General features: G+C 36.4%; 1 protein-coding gene and 1 long non-coding RNA gene across 12 annotated transcripts in view; both read right to left on the bottom strand.

Annotated features, from left to right (window-relative positions):
- Positions 1-24895, bottom strand: part of MAGI2 (membrane associated guanylate kinase, WW and PDZ domain containing 2) — a 1350742-nt gene that overhangs the window by 1049170 nt on the left and 276677 nt on the right. The window lies entirely within an intron of this gene.
- On the bottom strand, positions 1807-24789 carry LOC131509487 (uncharacterized). Of its 2 annotated transcripts, none has more exons than XR_009260524.1 (3): positions 23073-24789; positions 9586-9647; positions 1807-1909 (listed from the first exon to the last, which is right to left on the bottom strand). It is a non-coding gene; the product is annotated as an uncharacterized LOC131509487 (long non-coding RNA). The 2 variants fall into 2 exon arrangements; XR_009260525.1 differs by lacking the exon at positions 23073-24789 and adding an exon at positions 10069-11236.

Genomic DNA, 24895 nt, shown 5'->3' with positions numbered 1-24895 from the left:
GCATTTGGCATATGAGGAAATTGACTCAGTCAAGCTGAGAAACGTCAGAGTTTAGATTTGAACCTGGATTTTCCAACTCTAAATTTTGTGTTGTTCCTATCACATGTTATTGCTTCCCCTCCCTGCAATTTGTGAAACCTGAACTGATGAAAAAAACCCATCTCAATGACAAAAGTATTGCAACACGTCCCTTGTTTTATAATTGTTGAATTTTTAAAAATACTCTATTTTTAGAAAGTTTTAGATTTACAACAAAATTGAGAAGAAGGTAGAAAGATTTCCTAGATACCTTCTATGCTCACACAGGCACAGCTTCCTCCATCACAACATCACTCACCAGAATGTGCACTTTTTACCAATAATGAGCCTATATTGACACATCACCATCACTCAAAGTCCATCGTTTACATTAGATTCAGTCTTGGTGTTGCATATTCTCCAAGTTTGGACCAATGTAATGACATGGTTCCACCATTATAATATTAAATAGAGTATTTTCACTGCCCTAAAAATCCTCTCTGCTCTACCTATTCATCTGTCTCTCCATTATCCCTGGCAACCACTGATCTTTTTATTGTTTCCATTATTTTGCTTTTAACAAACTGTCATATAGTTGGAATTATATCCTATATAGACTTTGCAGACTGGCTTCTTTCACTAAGTAATATGTACTTAAGTTCCCTCCATGTCTTTTCATGCTTTGAGAGCTCATTTCTTTTTAGTACTGAATAGTATTCCATGGTGTGAATGTACCACAGTTTATTTATTCATTCACTTACTGAAGAAGATCGTGGTTGCTTTCAAATTTTGGCAATTGTGAATAAAGCTGCTATGAACATCTGTGTGCAAGTTTGGTGTGGACATAAATTTTCACTGATTTTAGGTAAATACCAAGGAGCATGATTGCTAGATCATAGAGTAACAGTGTGTTTAGTTTGGTAAGAAGCCCCCAAACTATCTTCCAGAGTGGCTGTATACTTTTGCATTCTGACCAGCAATCTGTCAGAGTTCCTACTCTCTGCACCTTCCTCACCAGCATTTGGTGCTGCCAATTTTCCACACTACAGTCATACTAACAGTCATGTCATGGTATCTCAGTGTTGTTTTTAACTTAAAATTTAAATTGGATATTTAACTTTAATGAGAATCTAGTTAAAATTCTTTTCATTGCTATTACAGTATCTATGTTAGTGGTTTCAAACTTGAGTATAGACTCCTTCAAATAGGAAAATGCTCCCAAGTTTCTAGTGCTCAATTAAGTTATATTTATTATAATACTACTTAGATATATGCACATTTATTTTCTTAATGTTTATTTATTTTGAGAGAGAGAGAGAGAGAGAGAGAGCACACAACGGAGGGTCAGAGAGACAGAGACACAGAATCCCAAGCAGGCTCCACTCTGTCAGCGCAGAGCTCAATGTGGGCTCAATCTCATGAACCGTGAGATCATGACTTTAGCTGAAATCAGGAGTCAGCCACTTAACTGACTGAGCCACCCAGGCACCCCTAGATATATGCACATTTTAAACAAGAAAAATTAATTCCCTTTCTTTCTAGCTTTTGTACTTCTATGATTACAAACCACAAAAAAATACAAATTAAATACAAAAACTTAAAAACTCAGTAAAATTCAAGTTAAGAATATTAATTTAATGTGATAAATGGTAATATGCTGCTGAATTTATATCACTTGCACTGGCTTGTACAATAGACATATATATTCTATATTAATATGTTCTATAAATCATTGTATTATCAGTATTAATAATTTTTCATTAAATTTGTTTATTTTAGGGAGAGGGGGAGAGAGAGAGAGAGAGAGAGAGAGAGAGAGAGAGAGAGAGAAAGAGAATCTCAAGCAGGCTCCACGATGAAGGGCTCAGTCTCATGACCCTGGGACCATGACCTGAGATGAAATCAGGAGTTGGAAAATCAACCAAGTGAGTCACCCAGGTGCCCCTCAATATATATTTTTTTACATTTAACCCATTTTAACTAATAGTCTCTGAAATCCATTGTGTCCCCAAATATAATACCAAATATAAAAATGAAAAGAATGTAACATCTTTTTTTCAATCACAGAATTTCCACTATTATTGCTAGACCTCTTTCAGGATGGTACATACTCAGATGGGATTCAGGCAGTGTACCTGCCCAAAAGTGATTAACTAACTACTAGAAGCAGGATCCTTGGTATGCCCCATGTCTGTACCACAGGGAACACTCTGACAACTAAATGGCCCACCAATAGTTTCTTAATTTGGAAACTTTTGTTCTTATACAGACTCATAACTTTATCTGTTCTTCCATTGCATCAATTGTATAATTCACATAGTATGTCTTCATTGCTTTACTTAGTAGCCCAATACAAAACAGAAAATGGTGCATCTGTAGGACAGGATATTCATAATGTTAAATCAAAATATCAACTGATTAAATGAAAAAATTAAATCTTTGTCTATTAACATGTCTTTCAATTGCAGATTCTCATTGCAAAAAAAAAAAAGAAGAAAAAAAATCGTTTCTGTAACAGATACAAGTAATAGATGTGAGGAAAATAAACTGTGATTTCTGTTATTTGTACATTGGGAAACCCAAATCAAACTGGCAAGCCAGGATACTAAGCAAACACATTAAAAGTGAAACACTAAGAAACATACAATAATAATTAAAAAAAATAAGTGAAACACTGATTTTTTACAAGTCTTAGAGAACCTACTTTATCATGAATCAAAATACAGAAGGCAAACTGAAATTATAGTGCAATGCACAGTAACTAGTTGATATAATAAGCAAAAAAAAAAAAAAAAACAACTTTTACAGGCCTCTGAGATTTTGTCCACAGATTTCTCAATAAAAGCCTCCTTAGTAATAATTAATCAATGTTTAAGTTTTTAGTAGAACTCTTTTTGCTACTAAATTTGCTATACTCTAATTTTGTCTAAAAACTTAAAGACAGTATGGTTTTTGTTACTGGTGCCTCCTATTTTAACTTAGGTGTCTTTTACGAATTTGGTAAAATATGTCTCAACTGGAAACCTCACAGTGCATCAACTGGCACTTTATACGGAACTTTCTTTTTAAAAAAATTTTTTAATGTTTATTTTCTGACAGAGAGAGAGAGAGAGAGAGAGAGAGAGAGAGAGAGATCAAGGGAGGGACAGAGAGAAAGGGAAACACAGAATCATAAGCGGGCTCCAGGCTCTGAGCTGTCAGCACAGAGCCTGATGCAGGGCTCAAAGTCACAAGCCATGAGATCATGACCTGAGCCAAAGTCAGACGCTTAACCAACTGAGCCACCCACGTGCCCCTGTATGGAACTTTCGAATGATTTTTCACCTACCTTCTCTATATTGCACATGCTTAATTAAGAAAAAACAAACTTTCTCTTCCGTCCAATTATTGTAAAATCCAATTATGGCAACAAAATTGAAAATAACCAACAAGTTCTATGCTTCCATTGTTTTCAAAGTGTTTTGCAGTCACTAATATTAATATTTAAATCAAGCAAACAAGTAGAAGATATTAGGATATCTGAAGCTGAGTATAATTAGATGCCAAGTCTGAAGATATGTCTGTAAACATCTCAACAGAAGGATTTGACATCGGCTGGTTCTCAGACAATAGATACAATGCCCTGTCTGTGTAATAAATACAGGGTTGAATTAGCCAGGACTTGTTAACAGGAAATTATAACAAACAACATAAATATTTTTGGAATGGATAATACAGGGAGGACAGGCAAATAATGATGGATCTCAAAGGGTGACATAATTTTCTTAAAATGCAATTTTGAGAAGTCACATACTTGGATACAAGGTCTGCCTGAAAAGAATCCAAAATCCTACCATTACCACAGCATCAGGCAATTATGACTAGGGATGTGATTTAGATATAAAGTGGTTGAAGGAAGCAGGCTGAGAAGGGCTACCATAATCATTCTAGGGTGAGTTGAATGAGGCAGTAAAAATTGCAGAAAGAAAACAATCTCAGAGCAATGGGTCCAGGTTTTGAAAAGACAACTCAATATCATTTTGAAATAAATATCAATCAGCTGATGATTTGTAACTATGTTGAAGGTGTGTTACAAATCGAAATACATGGGTATTTTTTCTTTCTTTCTTCCAGCCTTCATATCAAAGGAAGATGTTCTTATAGACCTGTAGTCATTGGACATACAGAAGCAATACAAAATCATGCATAATACCCCAATTAAATATTTATAACACATGTAAGTTAAAGGGTTATATGTTTATGGGATTGAAGAAGAACTTTTAGACTAAATGGTGAATTTGGCCTCAAAGCTGTCCTCTGCTTCCTGTCTATTGCTTCCTGCCTGCCTTCATCCTTTCCTTCCCTTCTCCCATCTGAAGACTGCTCTCTACTGTGGCTTTGTATGTGGTCTCATTCTTAACATTTAAGTTTACCAGAGGGATATGAAGATAGCAACATATTTTCAAATGGCTCATATTTATCTTCTTTCCTATTTCTCTTCAACTTTTATGTATGAGATAAAAACTGCAGTCAGGTGACACACACCTGGGTTCAGGAAACCTAGAATTTAATCTAGACCCTCTCCCTGACAAGCCAAAACTGTTAGAAAAGTTTCCTTAAATCCATGAGCCTCACCTGCTAGCATTTTGCACTGGTTGTGAGGACAGAAGGCATTAATATGCTCAACCTAATTGCACCCCTCATCATTCACTGAAATAACCCTCTGTTTGCCTCTTAGTCTTTAGTCAATGTGTCCTTTTAGCCCAGGGAAGAATTTCTTCTAAATAAATCCTGCCACCTATTCAAGCCTACTGAAGACAAATATTACTTCTTCTGGGATACTCTTAAATAGACTGAGCTCTGACCCTTTGGATTTTTGAAAGTAGTTTGAGTGAATAATTCTAAGAGCCCTGGTCCCATTCTGTTATATGATGCTATTTATCTTCTTTTCCACTAAGGTTTATTGTGATAAAAAGTAACTGAGTAAAAGTTAAAGTTTAGTCTTTGTGTTCTTCACAAGGCATCCCGTGTTGCCTTGTTGCTTACACGAATACAAGACAGGAGTAATTAACTGAACAGGGAAGAGGCGGAGGCTGGGAAGCTTGGAGATGAAACACTAGTCCTGCCTTGGCTCACGCCACTTCCTCAGTAGATTTAATGATTCTGTGATGCCTCCTGATGCCTGCTAGGGTTCACCAGTGGTCAAACTGGTTAGGTTATTTACAGAAATTACAGATTCTTAGACCTTGTGGTAGACAGAATAATAACCTCTACCCCAAATATGTTCATGTCCTAACGAACCTGGGGACATGTTACCTTACAGGACAAAAGAAACACACCTCAATTACAATTAACTTAAGAATATTTGCGATGGGAAGACTCCCCTGGATTATCTGGGTTGGCACAATGTCATCACAGGGTCCTTACAAGAGAGAGACACCAGATGTGATGATGTAAGCAGAGGTTGGAGCAGTGTGTTTTGAAGATGGAAGAAGGGGTCAAGATCCAAGAAATGTAGATGGCTTCCAAAATTTGGAAAAAGCAAGGAAATGGATTCTCCCTTGGAGTCTCCAGAAGGAGACATCTGCTGACATCTTGATTTTAGTCTGTATGATCCATTTCATGCTTCTGACCTCCAGAACTGTAAGTCACAAACTTGTGTCATTTTAATTGCCTCTTTGTGGTAATTTTTTTTTTACAGTAGCAATAAAAAACTAATACAGAACAAAACCAGACTCAATAAATCAGATTTTCTGGATGGGTCCCAAGATTTTGCCTTTTATTTTATTTTTTTTTTTTTATTTTTTATTTTTTTAATTTTATTTTTGGGACAGAGAGAGACAGAGCATGAACGGGGGAGGGGCAGAGAGAGAGGGAGACACAGAATCGGAAGCAGGCTCCAGGCTCCGAGCCATCAGCCCAGAGCCTGACGCGGGGCTCGAACTCACGGACCGCGAGATCGTGACCTGGCTGAAGTCGGACGCTTAACCGACTGCGCCACCCAGGCGCCCAATTTTGCCTTTTAAATAAGCTACTCAATCGACTCTTATCCTCAACATTAGAGAAACTTTTCTGTAGAATTGCATTCCCTTTCTGTCCAATGGAACTGAACCATCCCATGTTCTAATCCCTAAAGCTATTCCAAGGTAAAGTGGATAATTAATTTCACAAAATTCCTTAAGCATGAATGCGAGAGTGCTATTGGAAAGCAGTTCACACTTCTCTTAAAGCCTTCTATTCCAGGGGTGCCTGGGTGGCTCAGTCGGTAAGCATCTGACTTCAGCTTGGGTCTTGGGTCATGATCTCACAGTTTGTGAGTTTGAGCCCTGCATCGGGCTCCATGCTGACAGCTCAGAGCCTGGAGCCTGCTTCAGATTCTGTGTCTCCCTCTCTCTCTGCTCCTCCCCCACTCGCACTCTGTCTCTCTCTCAAAAATAAACAAACATTTAAAAAATTTTTAAGAAGGCTTCTATTCTATTTTCCAGTAACAAAACTATTATTTTAACAGTGACATTCTCTTATGGATTGAATTGTGCCTCCGTGCTTCCCTCTCCCCCAGTTTCATATATTGAAGCCCTAAATGTGATGATTGTATTTGGAGATATGGTATTTAAAAATAAATGAGGTCATAAGGATGGAGCCATAAGCTATTATGATTACTGTGCTAATAAGAAGAGGAAGAGACACCAGGGATGTACATGCACAGAGGAAAAGATCACGTGAGGAACATGACATAGAGAAGTCTGCCATCTGCAACCTAAGGACCGAGGCCTCAGGAGAAACCAACTCTGCTGACATCTTGATCTTGGACGCCTGGCTTTGAGAAGTGTGAAAAAGTAAATTTCTGTTGTTTGAGCCACCCGGTCTGAGAATCTTGTTATGGCAGCCTGAGCAGACTAATACACATTCCGAACCCAAGTTCCTACTATTGCTGGTTACCTAAGGGAGTTATTCCAATAGGTAAGATTTTAATTACTACCATTTATTTACCACTTGTTAAGCACTATGTACTATGCAAAGAGCTTGTATACATTTTTCCCTCCTAGAATCCTCTCAACACCTCTATAAAGGTGATATAATTTTCTTTGTTTTACAGATTAGAAAATTGGGAGTCAGAGAGGTTAAAGTTGGATAGAGAATAGGCACTGACTTGCAAGGGAGCTAGGACTCAAACCAGTTTGAATGACTCCACTCTGATATATGATTTCTCTAGTCACTGCCACTTACTGAACTACTGCTATGCTCCAGCTAGGATGGTCATGGTTTCAGGAGTGTTATCTATAGCTAAGGAAGGTGATCAGGAAACAAGGAGGAAATGTGGTGTTCAAATAAAGATATATGTTTAGTTTTTTATTATAATTCTAGATCAATAAGCACCAGTCACATTATTACCTGGATGTAATGGCTATTTCCACAGTAATAACAGTTTAAGCAAACGAACCAAAAAAACTTAATGTGTAACCTAATGTTGAATCTCAATTATTACACAGAGGCTGCAGTCATAGTGAGCACAGTTCTTATTTACAATACTTTCAGGAAGTTAATGGAAAGGAAGTGAAGATGAGAATGAGACTTGAATTTTGGAAATGCGTGAACCTTAAGCAGGGCATGGCTTGCTTCACTGCCCCTCTGATACTCTACGGCTTGCAAGCAAGCGGCTTTCTAAAGGCAAACACAACTGACTGTAACTTTCCTGGAATACATCTGTTATCATCTATAGCCCGAGAGGCTATTTTTAGAAGATTCTGGCCAGGTCTTCGATAGATCATTTGATTGGTCAAAGGTGTTGACTTCTGCCAATGAAAGCCAATCATACTTGCTGGCTTAAAGCAATTCTTATTTGCCATTGTAAAAAAAAAAAAAAAAAATTGTGGTCCAGTAGATTTTATGCTGAATATAGAATTTTAAACATTGGGAGTTGAGTTCTAGTTTTGTCACTGACTCACTAGATGATTTTTGCAAGTCATTTAATCTCTGTGTATCTATTTTTCAATTCTCCAAATAGGAAAATATAATCTTTAAAGTCCAGAAGCTTCTCAAAAGAATAATTTCTCTCTGCTCTATTAATAGACTCTGAAATGCTGTTTCTCTCCTCTGAGATCATATTAATTATTATTATAGTCTGGTTGTGTATGCATGATGTATGTAATGCTTACAAAAAGAACTAGAATACAAGGGGTCACTTAAAGTCTTCAAATATGAAAAGAGCAAGGAAAAACAGGGTAATTCTGACATCATAAGTAATGATTTGAGAAATAAAAAGTCAAAACAGCACAACTTTTGAAGATTTTTTTCTCAGTATCTATAATATGAACTTCAGATTATAAGCTCGAATCAGCATTATAGAAAATTATTTCAAAATTCTAGGGTGCATTTTCCAGTTACTCTTAATATAGCTTTGATCTATTTGATCTATTCTAGAAAAAAAAATCAAAGAAATGACATAGTGTTTAATCATAATGGAAAAAATTATGAGATTATTTTTAAAGTATTTTTAAAATTTGAATGGCATTTTAATTTTTGGCACTGAAAATGTTATTAGGTACATGGCATGCTCAGGTTTAGTTATAGCACCAATACTAATTGAAGTTCCCAATGCCTTAATTAGTTTCTGAATGTTTCTAGTATTTTCAAGAAAAAGCAACAAGAGTAGAAATAAACTGTCAAACTTTGGGGTTCTTTCAACTGTCTATAAGTCATTTTTCCTTGGCTAATTCACCATCACCACAAGCCCTAAATCCCTTAATTACATCTTTCCTCCAGGTAAGGTACCCCTTCTCACAATCCCAGTTTGTGTCTTTGATAGTTTCTCAAAAACTTAGATTCTTATTTCAATGTTTTTAGTTTCTCTGTCTCGCATTATCTTCATCAGGTATAGCATTTATCAAATAATTGCTTTGTCCTAGATACTGTTTTGGATACTGAAAATACAGAGAACAAGAAGACTGTTTTCTGCTTATGATGGATTTTTCATATATTTGGCTATGTAGAAAGCCACCAACCCATTCCGGTTTTTCCTTTCAATGTCTGTATCCTGCTGCCATTTCAACTGGTCTAAATCTCCATCACTTCAAGCATGAATTAATCTAACATCCCATACTTCATGGTCAAAGTCATTCTTTATCCTCTTCATTCCTCTCCTCTTTGCCTCATCACTTCCAAAAGCAATGGGGCACATCACTGCTATGCTAATTTTCCTTTAGGTACATGTTTAGCATTTCTTCCCTCAAAAGTCAATAATTATTAATGTACCATATCTTGACTCAATAATCAAGGCAAATAAGATTGTTTTCACAAATATCTACAAGAAAATCTCAACTCTAGACTTGCCAGCCTCTTGCTGCTGTATCATCCACCATCCCAAAGTTGATTTCTCTATGGCTTTGTTCATGATGTTGGTTTCCAGATATGAAATGGCTGCCATGCTTTTCTGTATTTATATAGATTCTTAACAGGTTAGTGAGGATCAAGTTCTAGTATCTAGCAATCAGTTTCATAAGATATCTATCTTCTGAATATCTATACATTTCTAGTTTGTGACACTTAATATGGTACTCTCGTGCAGTCAGATGGTAGTCTTTTACTTACATTATCTTGGTGACAGGGTCAATGTTCTGTCTTTCTTGGCATTTACCTGACACCCACATTGGCTGGGCACAATAGATACAAAACAAACACTTTCTCACAATCATGACTTCCAGAGTGAGGATATATATCCTTAGGTCTTATACATTCTGGTTTTAATTACAACCAATACAGACACTACTGAAATTTAATGAGAAATACATGTTCATGTGATAAAATTCACATGTTCTTTTATTTTCCAATTCATTTATTGTTCATTATTTGGATTGCTCTTTTGGCTCATGTTTATACATTAGTGTCTATAGCAATCTCCCATAATTAAAGTGTGTGTTATCAGAAAGCTTACTTTTTCCCTACTGGCATGTGGGTTTAGTTCACATTAAACATAAATTTCTGTTAAAAATAACTGAGAGACAGATTTTTTTCTCATTTTTTTTAATAGGAAGAAGGCTTCTAAACTAAACATATATCCTTAAGGCCATATACCTTGGTCATCAGATTGGTATCATCAGATACCAATGCAGGAAGAAGACCCAAAGATGGGTATTTTGAAGACCTAAAAAAAGGAGAATATTTGTAGTGAGTGTATGTGTGTGAATGTGCATCTATGTGAGTATATGTATGTGCATGTGTGTGAGTAATAATAATATCAGAATATGATGTCAACATAGGAGTTTAGTCTTAAAAGATGTCAAGTATTTACCAGAACAGAAATTGGAGCAGGTCCAAAGACTTGAAGAACCTTTTATTTTATTTGCCCTGACTACCTACCATTAATCAACCATCTCTAGCTCCACAGTTTTACCTCCCACCCAGCAACCTTTAAATTGTTCCCACCCTTCTAGTGTCTTGACTATCCTTAGTCATGGTCCCCGATCCACCAGCACAGAAGCTGGAAAGTCTTCCTCATGATAAACAGGCAGCATGTCAGTCAGAACCCACAGCCCACCCTTCTTGCACTTTGACGACTGACACATGTCATCTTTATGACACTACTATCATCTGCATTTCCCTATGCCATGCTTCATAGAACAACTCAGGCAATGCCATGTCTTTTTCCTTTTATAAAAAAGCCTTTTGCAGTTTTGTTCTGATAATTGAGCAGAGTGGAATCAAAATATTGCTAAAAACCTATTCAAATTTCCTTTGTTTATTATAATCTGGAAAATTCTCATAGTAAATTGGGTGTAATCAGTACATACAGTTTTCACATTCTACATAAATGCAACCAATAAAATTTTACACAGTGCTACTGATAATTTTGGTTTTGACTTGTGCACAGTAGTTAGATGCATAAAGTAGACAGATGACAACATAGCCCTCAAAGTGAACAGTTACATGTGCCTCATATCAGGCTCTAGGAATATAGCTAGGGATAACCAGACAGTTCTGCTTTCCAATGTTAAGTGATGTGAACTTATGACAGTACACAAATGCATGTTTATCGCAACATCTACTAAGATAAAAACATATTCATAAGAATTCTATTGCTTAGGGGCACCAGGGTGGCTCAGTCAGTTAAGAGTCCAACTCTTGATTTTGGTTCAAGTCATGATCTCACAGTTCTGGGATTGAGCCCCACATCAGGCTCTGTGCTGACAACACGGGGTCTGCTTGGCTGCTTGGAATTCTCTCTCTCTCTCTCTCTCTCTCTCTCTCTCTCTCTCCCTATCTCTATCTATCTATAGATATCTCTATCTATCTCTTGCCCCTCCCCAACCCCCCTCAAAAAAAAAAAAAAAAGAATTGTATTGATTAAATTGCTCATAGATTCCTATAGTTCTGAAAGTGCACTTTTGTGTCCAACTTTAGATGACCATTTTCCATTTACTTTGGTAATATAATTCAAGTAATAATGAAAACAGGGTAAGAACTCTGACCACAATGCTACAATGGTAGTGTAGATGAGTTAATATTGAACTTCAAATCCCACAACAGTGGAGAACCAATGGCCAAAAACAGAAACTAGTGAAGCACTGCCTTAAGTATTTTGTTACATATAGAACAAAAGTGAGCATCTACTTTTAAGCACAGATTAGAATTAATTCTGGTAATTTGTAGAGCTTTTTAACAATAGTTAAAACATAACTATATGATCATTATCAGATACTTAAGTGTGCCTTCAAATTTCAATATAACTATCATGCATAGAGTAAGACATTAAAAGATAAAATAAATTATATCTCTTATAGAAACTACTAGGTCATGTAATAAAAATCACCTTAGTTAAAATCTACCTTCCAAATTAGAATAGGAAGAAGGAATTATTTAATTACATATACAGAAAATAGTTAATTAGTCCATGGGGATGATATAATTGTATACCTACTTGTATACAATACTTTGCAGTTTACCAAATATGCATTATCTCATTTGCTTTTGCTTTAGTTTTCTCATTTGTAAAATAGGGCAATGGTTGTTTCTACCTCATGGCTGGTCTGAAGGAAAATGTGTTGATAAACATATGCAAAGATGCTTAGAACAGTGCCAGGCACATGAAAAGCACTATAAGTTGTTAGCTATTATCTACAAAAATAACCATAATAGTGAGAATTGAGTAAATTCATATAAGGCACTTTGTGCCCGATACATAGTAAGTGCTCAGTGTGAATGCTAATTACATAAGAAGCAGGTAGCACATAGTATTACTCCAATTTTATAGATAAGGAAACAACGATTACAAATCCAGGCAAATCCCCCAAAGGTCAAACAGTGTTACATATATGAAAGTCAACACGCTCACATTTTGCCTTTTGAAATTTCTACAGAATATTTCATTTTTAACATGCCCTATCCTGACCCCCTGCAATTATACTTCCTATTTGTTTCCATGAATACCCAGCGTGACAACTTATCTCAGTCACAGAAAGAGCTGTTGCTCTAATTGTGACTCTACACTCACATTTAAGTTATAATTTCATTTTTGGTTTCTATGGAAATCAAATTTCTTACTTCACTGCTGGGTTTGGAAATGTTATTCTAGAAACATGGTTCTTCGCAGAAATGGAGGAGCTAATCCTCCAGGAGCCTGATCCTGGGCTTTAGGATCAGGAAGTTGTTATTTAATGTAGTTTGGGTACAAGAGAGGATCTGCTTTTTCCCAGAAAACAAATAAAGCGACTTCTTTTTTTTTATGTTTATTTATTTTTGAGAGAGACTGAGCATGAGCGGGGGAGGGGCAGAGAGAGAGAGGGAGACACAGAATCCAAAGCCGATTCCAAGCTCTGAGCTGTAAGCACCAGAGTCCAATGGGGCCCAAACTCACAAACCACGAGATCATGACCTGAACCCAAGTGGATGCTTAACCGACTGAGCCACCTAGGTGCCCCAGATAACGCTAATTCTTAATGTAGCTTGGTCCAGGGAAGCATAATATTTTCTTCATACTTTATTTTTCTGTTATAAATATACATAAAAAGTATATGTTCCAGCCTTTTGTTTCACCTTTCTTTCAAACAAACTTTTTTTTTTTTTTTTTTTAAGTATCCCACATATTCCATGATGCATTCATTGCTCTGGGTTTCCAGGGAATACTAGCTAATGCATGATGTTCTATAGAGTACAACTGTTCCTAATATAATAGTCTGTTGATTAATAGTCTGGTCTCAACAGTCTCAACAGGGAAATAGTATAATATCATCTATGAGTTGTTAAAAAAGAAACTACCTACAACTAAACAAAATGTATTTTAGGCAAACATCTGCAAAAAGAGCAGATAAATTAGGGAGAACACAAAGGAAGACCTAATCTAGTCCTGCTGTGAAAATCCAGGTTGAAAAATAAAAAATGCCAATAAAACACATACTGGTTGCACTATCAGTCCTCAGAGGGCTAATGCTGGTGTATACTTTGTCTATTCCAAAGAGCCTACACAGCATCTGGCTTCTGAATCTCTGCCACTCCAGAACTGAAATCTCCAGGGATTTTAATTTCTGCATTTATTTTTAGGGAATCAGAAGTACATTATGTCTGACACATTTGTTTTCTCTAGGCAGGCTGATGGAAAGTGAAGTAGGGAAGTAGGAAAATTCAATTCATGATTAAGGAATTTGGTCATAGGGCACTAATAGAATGTCATGCATTCCAAACAATGTTCATGCAGATCCTTGCTGTGTGGAGGGCATTTCTCTCTGACTCAGCAATTGGGGTTCTGGGCATGGGAAAAGGATAGAGTTTTGAGGACTAATAAACAGTTACTATCAACTCATTTCTGATATCTTTAATTTTCTTAGTAGTCACTGAAGAAAGTGATAGGAGGAGTGCATTTTTCCTTTTAAAGAAACTCAAAGATACACTAAAACTTTGTTGATGTTCTACAATCCAAACTGCTATTCTTTTGTGATTGCTTCATATTTAAGAAAAAGGCTCTTTGCACAAGCTTTAAATCAAGATATGCAAAATTGGCTTTAGTTCCTTTTTGGAAGAGCGAGAGCGGCATCAGCCTTAGGCAAATATGGAAGAAGAAGATGAAGCTTGAATGTCCAGGGATTCTTTTTAAAAAGCTAACTGAATAAAACATTTTAAAATAAATGCACTCGTTAAGGGCATTGAAAAAATTCCATTTAAAAATAGGTTTTACATGTACTGACTTTTATTCACTTAAACTGGATTCACAGCCTTTCCACCCCCCCGACCTTTGAAATGATCAGGCAGATTAAAAAAACAAAGAACAAAACATGTTATACTCCTCAGTGCTGTTTCTCGTTGAATAACAAGTTATAATTGTTTTGCTGCAGACAAAGGCGACCATACACCTCAGGAATTGATTATTCAAGAAATACTACTATTTTTTGATATTATTCATTTTGGGGACTGCATGTAACGTTTTTCTCATTCCTTTGCAGCTCATATATTTCTTCGTTGTTATGGGTTAAAAATGTGGTTTACAAAAACTCAGTGCCTAACTGTATCCAAAGGAGGACAATCCAACATACGGTGTGTTTAACCATGGAGCTCCATCTAGCTAAATTGGGCATTTGCAATATAAGTTGATTAGTGATTTACTTTCTGCTAAATTTTACTGTGAATAATGCCAATTCTTCACTTTATCCAATTCATGTGAAATATTCTGAGATGCTGAGAACTGAGAGGGAGAACTGAGTGCCTGATTTCTATCATAAAATTAAGTCCTTGATATCAAGTATAGAGCAACTATGGGTATACAACAGAAACACCCCCACTGGAAGTTGAACAATTTTTAACTACTCATCTTTAAGTAAAGTTCTTTTCTCAAATCATAAAGGAAGCCTAAACTGAATTCTGGACTTTAGGAGCATGTAACACAGGGTGGGTAAATTTGATAGAAAGAAAACACAAATAAAACTAAGATGAGAACAAGGTGCTTTTGGAGAGACAGGTCTAGGTGGGGCTTCCCTATTGATTTTTACAGAAAAGCTATTAGAAGTGGAAAAGACCCTAGAGGTAGAAAACAGCAATCTCTCTCTCTCTCTCTCTCTTTTTTTTTTTTTTTTTAGATCTTTTACCAACACTTCAATTATCTGAAGTTCAGAAAAGTTGTAGTGCTACAGTAGGTTGTGACAGAACATGGGTAAAACCTGGCCTAGCCGTGAAATTCAAGGAAGCTGTCTCTGGATAGTTAGAGACAATCAAAAGGTTTAAATTAAGATCTCTTGGGGAGCCAGGGTGGCTCAGTCAGTTAAGAGTCTGACTTCAGCTCAGATCATGATCTCGCGGTTTGTGAGTTCAAGCCCTGCGTTCAGATCTGTGCTGACAGGGCAGAGCCTGGAACCAGCTTCAGATTCTGTGTCTCCCTGTCTCTCTGCCCCTCCCATGCTCATGCTCTGTCTCTCTCTGTCTCTGTCTCTCTCTCAAAAATAAAGATTAAAAAAATTGTTTTTAAAGATCTCTTCAGGGAACATGGTAAAGTAGAACTTCAACTCCCCTCTCCCTATTTAAGGAATGGATACAATGTGTAGTTTTTCATTTAAAGGTAAAGAAGAAAGGGCATATACGGAAAAGAGAGCATTCAACTGCCTGCATGTATAAGGATATCTAAATGCACATAAAGTACCCAGAACCAACAAAGCAACAAACCAATTCATATGTCACTAGAGCAAGAAATATTATTTGAAATTCAATTTGAAAGGCAGAATTATACTTTTTCATCTACTAAAAACATTTTATCTAGCTGACAGTGTTTTTGCAAAGATTCATGTTTCTCATGTGGTTAATGTTTGTAAAGTATCTTGTGCTTTTGGGTAAGAAAGATTTATAAATGAAAAGTAAATCAATGTCTGAATAAATGATTTCTAAAAGTACAAACTTCAATTTTAAGATTTAGTTTGGTTTAAAAAAAAGTACTCTTGCTTTTTAGATTCAACTTATGTAAAGATATGCTATTTTCCTAAAATTCATTGCCAGCAGAAAACACAGAGTTGGGCTTGTTTGTTTGTTTCTGAGCAAGGCAGCTCCTCCAGTGGTTCTTAAAGAAACCTCAGAGGAGTGGGGACCTATTTCCAGGCCTCACCCTTCACATACTGAATCTGGATCTCTCACAGACCCCAAACATGTTAGGTTATAAAGTTCTCCAGGTATTTATGCAGAGCAGAGGTTTGGGATGCACAAGTACAGTCCACATCTAATACTGACCACCCAAATCATCCATATTCTGAATTCATTAGGAGGCATTAGAGCTTATTGAAGAGAAGGTAGTTTTCATCTCTATCCCTGGTTGCATGATAAATTGAGTCTAGAGTTAAGGTATCAATTTCAACCTTAAATTATCTGGTGACATAAAACTGATTTCAGGTTTCAAAAACCTATTTCTCCAACTTTTCTATTATAAGCTTCTTGATATATTAATTCCTGTTTTATTCATTGTCGTAAGCACAAGCTTTGACTAAATCCAGACATATCTACTATTGTATAGTCATTCATAGAACAAATACACAAGGGTAAATTAAAAAATGAGAATTTGTTAGAGTTTATATTCTTACAGGAGAGACAAACAATAAGCTCAGGAACAAATAAATACCTAAGATAATTTGAAGAAATGATAAGTACTGAAAAGAAAACAGGTAATGTGATGAAAGGTGACAAGAGTTGGGGCAGGCAAGAATTTATTTAAATCAATAGTTCAGGAAGGTAAGTTTTGAGCTGAAAGCCAACCAATGAGGATGGGAGGAAGGAGGAGTTCAGGCAGAGGAACAGTAAACGTAAAGGCGAAGCCCAATGTATTTGAGAAACAAGAAGGACAGGTATGTGGAGTATCTAGTGTTAGTGGTTCCATGGTCAGACATAAAATCTCAAGAGGTACACACTGAGAGTGGAGGTGGTGGTATGACCTGAAATTACTTGAAAAGTCCACGGGGGGGGCTAAGGCTATTTACCCTGGTAGTGAAAAGCAGCACTGGCTTGGGTTTCAATAAGATCTGGATTCCAGTCTGGGCTTCACTGACTACTAGAGCAGTGACTATGTATACAGAATTTAATTCTGATTGCCTTTATTGGTAAAATGGGGATAATAACAGAGTAATAACGCTGTGAATAATAATGGTCCATTGCATTGTTATGAGGATTACATGAGAAAATGAATAGCCCAGTGCTTGGCTTTTAGTAAATGTTCTACAGATGTTAGTGTCATTATGATGGGCAAGAAGGAGTTCCTTTGTATATAAAATACATCACAACATGTTTATATACATATTATCATGTTGCATATACATATATAAACTTATATTATTCAATCAAAAATAACATAATGATGATGATATAAGAGGATATTGATAGAACAACAAATAAGTGATCAATGATTTATGCTATAAATTGTTGGCTGGTAATTCCTGGGTAATCCATAGTTACTGGTTGTATAATCTCTTCTAAAGCAGAACTAACAAAAGTAGATTCTTCTATGCTGGTGCATTCTCTGATTCAGATATACTTTCTTGACAATTTTATCTGGGAAGATGGTTCAGCTTGTAACACTGAGAAGTGTATCTCTACACTAGTTTGGGGACATTACAGCCTTTCCCAAACAAATTATGCCCAGCTTTTTTCTGATTCACACTGAACAACCCCACCTAAATTCAAATCCACTTCACTCAATGCTCATTTAAGGAAGAATAAGAGGAATCAAATTTACATTAATCGTTAAGTAAAATATGACAGCTATATATCACATGGGCTACTGAAAAAAGAAACAGAGACTTTTTGGTAAGGTTTGTTGTTGGTTGGGTGGATATATTTCTTCTTCAATTATTCATATATTGGATTAAATAAACTAATATATATAAAGTACTTTGTACAGCACTTGGTATATAATAAGCATCAAATAAATTATAGCTCCTATTAGCATATTGATGACAATGCAAAATGCTTTTCTCAATTAGAGTAATTCTTGAATATACAGACTTACGGACTCCCCCCACCCCCACCAGTCTTTCTCTATTGGAGTTCCCAGGAGATCTCATATATGTATCTTTTTAAAAGCAAAATCCTTGCAATTTTGGTATGCTTTGCTAAGCCTAGCCTTGACAAACTATGCTTATCCTGTATGTGTAAGTAAATAAACACATTTTGTTGTACTCTTTGTATTTTTTATGCGAATGTAAAATTTTAATAAATATAATAATAATAGACATAGGTACAGCCTTTTCACATAAGATATGCCTTTCTTATGTACTTATCAACCAAAAATGTATACATGCTGTTCCAATCAAGAGGGCTACAATTCTTTTCTAAGGGGTATTTCTTTTTTCCTCTGAATACCTAATAATGGTTCCATTTCTGAAAAATGCTTGACTCCCAAAGGTAGCTTAGGAAAATTTCATGTTGCTTCATATGTGCCATTTCATGTCACCAGCAATGGCAAAAACCTGTATTCTTTTATTTGAGAATGCTTTCAATAATCTTGATATGATCAAAAATCTTAGTTCTCCTAAATGTAAGCATCTTCACAAACTATTTATTGTTTCATATTTCAAGGAACTTCTTTAGTCATCTACTCAGAACCTAAGCACTGGTGAGCAACAGTGTCCTGCCTTCATGAAGCTTCTAGTTTATCCAGTGTAGTGCAGACAATAATAAAACAGTTTTACAAATGGATAACAAGAACTGTGATAATGCTTTGAAGAAAAACTTCCTGGAGTCTCAAAATCACACAGCAGGATGAGCAAGATCTGGTCAGAGGGACAGCAATGAGTTCAGAAACGAGATGTAAGCCTAAAAGTTAACTAGACAAAGAGAAAGGAAAATGCACCCAGCTGGAGGCGGGGTAGGGGGGTGGTGGGATTGGTAAATCACTGGGGAGAGGGAGAAGGAGGGAGCTGAGCTCTTCTGAGGAAGTCAGAGAAGGTGGTGTGCTGGAGGATCAGGAAGGAGATTGAGAAGAGCAGAGGTAAGGCCAGGATGAGGGCTGGGATGGGCTTGTCCTAAGAAAAGTGGCTGCAGTGTCAAGGTTTTAACCAAAAGACCTACAGTATCAGATTGGCATTTGACTTCAGTGGAGGATGGGCTGAGGAAGACAAACACAGATAGATTCAGATGAGTTTATGCAAAGCATCAGACCAATGGATAACACCTCATTACTGCAAAGGGTGCCTTTTCCTGGCGATCTAGTATATAAAATCAAAGTCCTGGCATTTTCCACGCCAAAATGGAATAATTAAGAAACAAAAACTCAATTAAAGGAAGAAATATAAAAGAATTATTTATATGCCATCTTTTGCAAATGACTTTTATAATCGCTTTTAAGTATATCTCTTATTTTGCATTCTAATTTCTAACTATGTATTACTGTTTTTGGAATCTTTAATCTTTTATTTCTCTTACTTAGCAAAGCAATATACTTATAGAGGTCCATTCACAGCTGTTGGGGATGGTAGATAACACTTCTTTGGTTATCATTTACCAGGTTAAAGCCATTTTCAGTTTACTCTAATTATATAAAATTTCTATTTGTACCTTTTAAAAGGCAATTTCAAAAGTCTTCAATGAAACAGTCATTGAATCTCAGTGATCCAAAAAAAGTCTTGATTTCAGCATTGGATAAAAGAGCAAAGAAAATCTAAAATATCAACTTTGTGGGACAACATTTATATGTCAAGCTTCCTTTTCTTGACTATTGAAAAATGTTACTTTATTACAAATCTGACTGCATTTGATCTTGTTTTGACCACCTGTGAGGAATGTCTCTTTTGTAATTGCTGGTAAAAATACAGTAGACCGGAAGGACATCACCTCCTAGGAATACTACAAATGCCAGAGCAAGACACTGTCACCATTCGTGAATATTTTTAAGACAAAGTATTTTATTTAATTTCATTTTCTTATGCTTCCAGAGAAAGAGAGATTTAAATGTCAGACCATCATCTGCATGGACCATTTTTAAGTTGGCAGTAACATTACCTCAAACAAAAAGGACAACTGGAGATAGGTTATAAACTGTTCTCTGGCTACATCAAATCTTGGTGAACAATTAGCCTCTTCACTCACTCCTTCCCAACATTATTTCTTTGTCATCTGGTTTCTTCTGCCATTCTGCTTTTTTTCTTATATATTATTTGCCTGCCTGGAATGGTCCACTGCTCTTGTATTCTTTTAAATGCCTTCTCAGACCTAACCTCTGGCAAACAAACAAACAAACAAGCTATCGAGCTAGTCCAAATCTATTTTGTTTCATGACCTGTACAATTCACTTCAGGCTTGTACAATTCACTTCAGGCTATATTTCTTCTTGTCCTTATGTTTGGTCCACCTGAGGAAAGGATGGGAACTGTGTTGACATTCCATAATGTGTTCAGGTCATCTGTCCTTGTTATTTTGAGTTTATTAAAATCCCTGACAAGCACATCAAAATAATAGTGATAATGCCAGCTGGTTGGCAGGCATGAGTCTAAGAGGCAGTCTTGCTGTTAATGGGTAGAGTGGTTGCTGACTTTGCTCTCTAAGTTTTGTTTATTTGCAGGTATAGCTCTTAACTGAGATGATCAATGCTCTCAGGTCATGAATAATCAAATCTATGTGCTCTTTCACTTCTCCATCCACTTATTCATTCATTCATGTATTCATTCAATAAATATTTATTCAGTATCTTTTATATACTTAGCCCTGTGCTAGACTCTGGAGATAGTTTTTTACAAATTTTCCATGTTTACTTATTTATTTTGAGGGAAACAGAGAGTGAGCAGGGGAGGGGCGGAGAGAGAGGAAGACAGAGAATTCTAAGCAGGGTCTGCACTGTCAGAATGGAGCCAGATGTGGGGCTGGAACTCATGAACCATGAGATCATTACCTAAGCCGAAATCAAGAGTTCGATGCATAACTGACTGAGCCATCCAGGTGCCCCTACCCTGGAGATCATTTAATAAGTATGTAAGTTCTTAGAGTATACTCTAGTGGGGTAAGGGGCAATGACAGATATTAATTAAACAATCTCACCGACAGACGTATAATTAAAAATTGAGGGAACGGGGCACCTGGGCGGCTCAGTCAGTTAAGCATCCAACTTCAGGAAGTATTGGTGAAGAAGCATCAAATAGACTTTTTGAACAGATCACTTTGGCTTCAATAGGCAAAATGGAGGCTGCCTGAATGCTAACACTTGATATAATCCATTTAGAATAAGAAATAGAATGTTGTTCCTGCTCCTCCTGAAATGTTTCAAAATCAGACTATAATGTTAGCAAGCCAATTACTCATGAAAGTTAGGTATTAAATTTCCCTATTTTGAAAACAATAACTACTAGATCACCCAAACGAAAAAAACAAAAACAAAAACAAAAACAAAAACCTTCTGTTTCTAAAAATCAGAATACATAGGAACTCAGAATCTTATTTTTTAATCATAGTCAGTCTCAAAAATATTTACATGCTAAACAGCATCTCACGGATCTTAAAAAACACTAATATAAGTGGTTTCTTTAGTTGTTATTGTTGTTTTTTTTTTCTTAAATTCCCACTGCATTTTAGCTTAACTGTTGGACATATTTACTGGTAAGTACTGAAATAGACTAATACCTTTAAGTGCCAAAAGACAAAAACCACAGCTTTTTATGTGTCCTGTATTAATAGAGATCCTCTGACTTTTGAAGGTTTACCTACTGTGATCAAAGCCCCACTCTTTAAGCCTCCAGTTCACACTACTCAGCTTTTAAAAACCCTCTAGTAAAATCTGCTAACCCATGCAGTTCTGGAATCCAAAAGAGTGAGTCTGATTTTATCTGCATTTCTGTCTTCAGAATAATAATAATAATAGTAAGTCTACATAAGCAAAGATATTTAGGTCTACAAACAAATATATTTTAATAACAATAGAGAAAAAAATCAGATACTTGGCCTACCTGCCAAGACCCAAGTTCAGAAGGTTGAATTTTCACTCTCCTATCTGACAACATAATTAACACCTACAACTGCCACAGCCACACATACTCCCTGTAGTGTTTTAATCTTTATTATTATATTCACAGCTTAAAAAAAAATAACACAATACCAAATTATAAACTCATGTCCTGTTCAATTGTCAGACAGGATTCTAGTTTCCTTTTACAAGACCTTGCTGAATATTTACAGAAATATACATATTCAAAGGATAATAATCACCAAAAGGAAAGCTATTATGGATTCTCTAAAAAATGAGGAGCAATATTAGCAAAGGAGGCAATTACAGTCACATCAAAGACAGATAACATCCCATTGTTTTATCAAGAATGGAATGCTTGTCCCATGTTTTTGCTTGATTGTTAATACAGACTTAAAACAAGCATCTAGAGAAAAATCTTTGCTGGTTTGAATCTCAAAGATTTTTTGAAGTCTCATCAAGTATAAAATGCCTAGAGGTAACTTTTCAGATATCTTTATGTGGGGTAGGCAGAATTCTAAGTTAGTACCCCATATTCCCACCCACTGAGTATAATATAATGCAGGTGGGATTGTAAATATGGTGGAATAGTCACTCCCTAGATCAGGTCATATCATGTGGCAAAGAGGAGACTCACTCCCATGATTATGTTACATTATATAACTGCCTTAGTCAACTGAACTGCTTTAGCCAACTGAAAGGATTCTCTCTCTCTCTCTCTCTCTCTCTCTCTCTCTCTCTCTCTCTCCCTCTCTCTCTCTCAATCTCTCTTGAGTTTATTTATTTTGAAAGAGAGAAAGAGAGAACATGCGCACTTGTGCATGAACAGGGGAGGGGCAGAAAGAGGGAGAGAGAGGATTCCAAGAAAGCTTTGCACCATCAGCCCAGAACCAAATCTGGGGCTCCATAGCAGGATCCTGAGATCATGACTGGAACTGAAATCAAGATTTGGGTGCTTAATGACTGAGCCACCCAGGTGCCCCAGGATTCTTTCTAACCTCAGAGAAGAAAACTGCTACACTGTAGAGAGGGGTACTTGCCAGAGAATAACAGGGAGCCTCCTGGAGCTGAGAACACTTCTCAGTACCATCAGCCCTGAGAATGAAATTCTGTCAACAAATGGTGAACTTGGAAGAACCCAAGCCCCAGATGAGTTGGAAGTCCTAGCTCATACCTTGCTTACAGCCTGGTGAGACCCTGAGGCAGAATTCTGCTAACCAGTGCCTAGAGTTTTGACCCATGGAAATTGTGACATCATAAATTTGTATTGGTTTAAGCCTGTATGTTCATGGCAATTTGTTGTGCTCAATGGAAACTAATACATTCAGGATAAGGTTTACATTATCTAAAATTCTGCAGTGCTTGTATTAAAAAGCAAACAAGGTTGGTAAAAAAGATCCTTATTCTTAGCAAAGGAAAATATTGCTGGATAGTTGAGTTTAAGTTTCTCAAAAGTTGCACTTTACTCTGGGAAGTCTGTAAGACTAATTTTTTCATAGCCCTGATAAAAATAGGTAGAAGTTTTCCAGTAACATAAACAATAGAGGATAGAGTATAAATAGAGCAAGAGAAAACACCACTGAAATGATGGTACACGAGATCTAGTACCAGCTTGGCCATAAACAGTTGTGTGATCTTAGTCTTAAGACTAAGACTTAAGACTTAGACAAAGTCATATAATCTTTGTAAGTCCTAGTTTTATCATCAATAAACTCATAGTATAATACTACTCAGAAATCTGTGTTTTAACAAGCTTCCCCAGTGATTATCAGGCTTGTTAAAGCTTGACAAGCTCTATTTCATATGTACACAAGAGGTTTGCTCTTTTTTGTTCATATTTAACATCTTCCCAGAGATGTTGATCCATCTTTTGTGGGGTGTGAAGTTTATACAATTTAGGGAGTTTTCTTCAGAGGGAGAAAGAAAGAAAGAGAAAGAGAGAGAAAGGAAAAGAGAAAAGGGAAAAAAGGAGGAAAAGAGGAAGAAAAATGAAAGAACACAAATTAGAACTTAGTTCTAGCATCTTGGGAAGAATCATGGAAGTGAGGCCCCAAGGCTGACGTTTCATGGATTTTCAGAGAAAATCACGGGTTTCAGTTTCTTATTCACATTCATCTAGTTCCAAGGCCCTTCAAACAGCCCTCCTTTATCTTTCTTCTTCCTCTTCAATTTCCCCCTCTCTACTGAATCTTCCTTATCAGAGTCAAAACAGTCACCTCTGTCCTCCTTAAAACCAGAGTTTTAAAAACAAACAAAATTCTTCAAATAAAAAAGTACAAATAAGCAAAATTTCTTCTTCAAATTTGTCTAAATTTATAGTCTTATTTCTTTCTAATTCATAACTGAAATTTCTTTCTAGTTTAAAACTGTTGAACTTCTTCCACGTGTTGGCTACACTATTTCCTTTTTCTCACCTCTGGTTTACTTTCTGAACCACTCTAAAATGACTGAAACTGCTCTCACAAAGAAACATCCTTCTTCCTGCTAAATATGTCTGCATCTTGGTGGATCTTTCAGCAGTATTTGATACTCCCCTTCCCCACACACACTTTACTTCAGAAACATTTTTTAGCACATATTTCCACTGCTTTTATTTTATTTCATTTTATTTTATTTTATTTTATTTTTTTAAGTTTATTTACTTACTTATTTTGAGAGAGAGAGAGAGTGTGTAGAGGAGGGGAAGAGAGGGAGAGAGAGAATCCCAAGCAGGCTCCTTGCTGGCAGCAAACAGCCTGATTCAGGGCTCAAACGCACAAACCATGAGATTATGACCTGAGCCAAGATCAAGAGTCAGACGCTTAACAAACTGAGCCACTCAGGCAACCCTTTTTTTTTTTTTTTTAATTTTAGGAAGAGAAAGAGAAAGCATGAGCAGGGAAGAGGGGCTGAAGGAGAGAGGGAGGAAGGGAGGGAGGGAGGGAGAGAGAGAGAGAGAGAGAGAGAGAGAGAGAGAGAGAGAGAGAGAGAGAGAGAATCCTAAGCAGGCTCCATGCT

This window comes from Neofelis nebulosa, chromosome 4, assembly GCF_028018385.1.
Source record: "Neofelis nebulosa isolate mNeoNeb1 chromosome 4, mNeoNeb1.pri, whole genome shotgun sequence".
NCBI lineage: Eukaryota > Metazoa > Chordata > Mammalia > Carnivora > Felidae > Neofelis > Neofelis nebulosa.
Note: the sequence above shows the minus strand (reverse complement) of the source record. Positions and strands in the feature narration are given on the sequence as shown.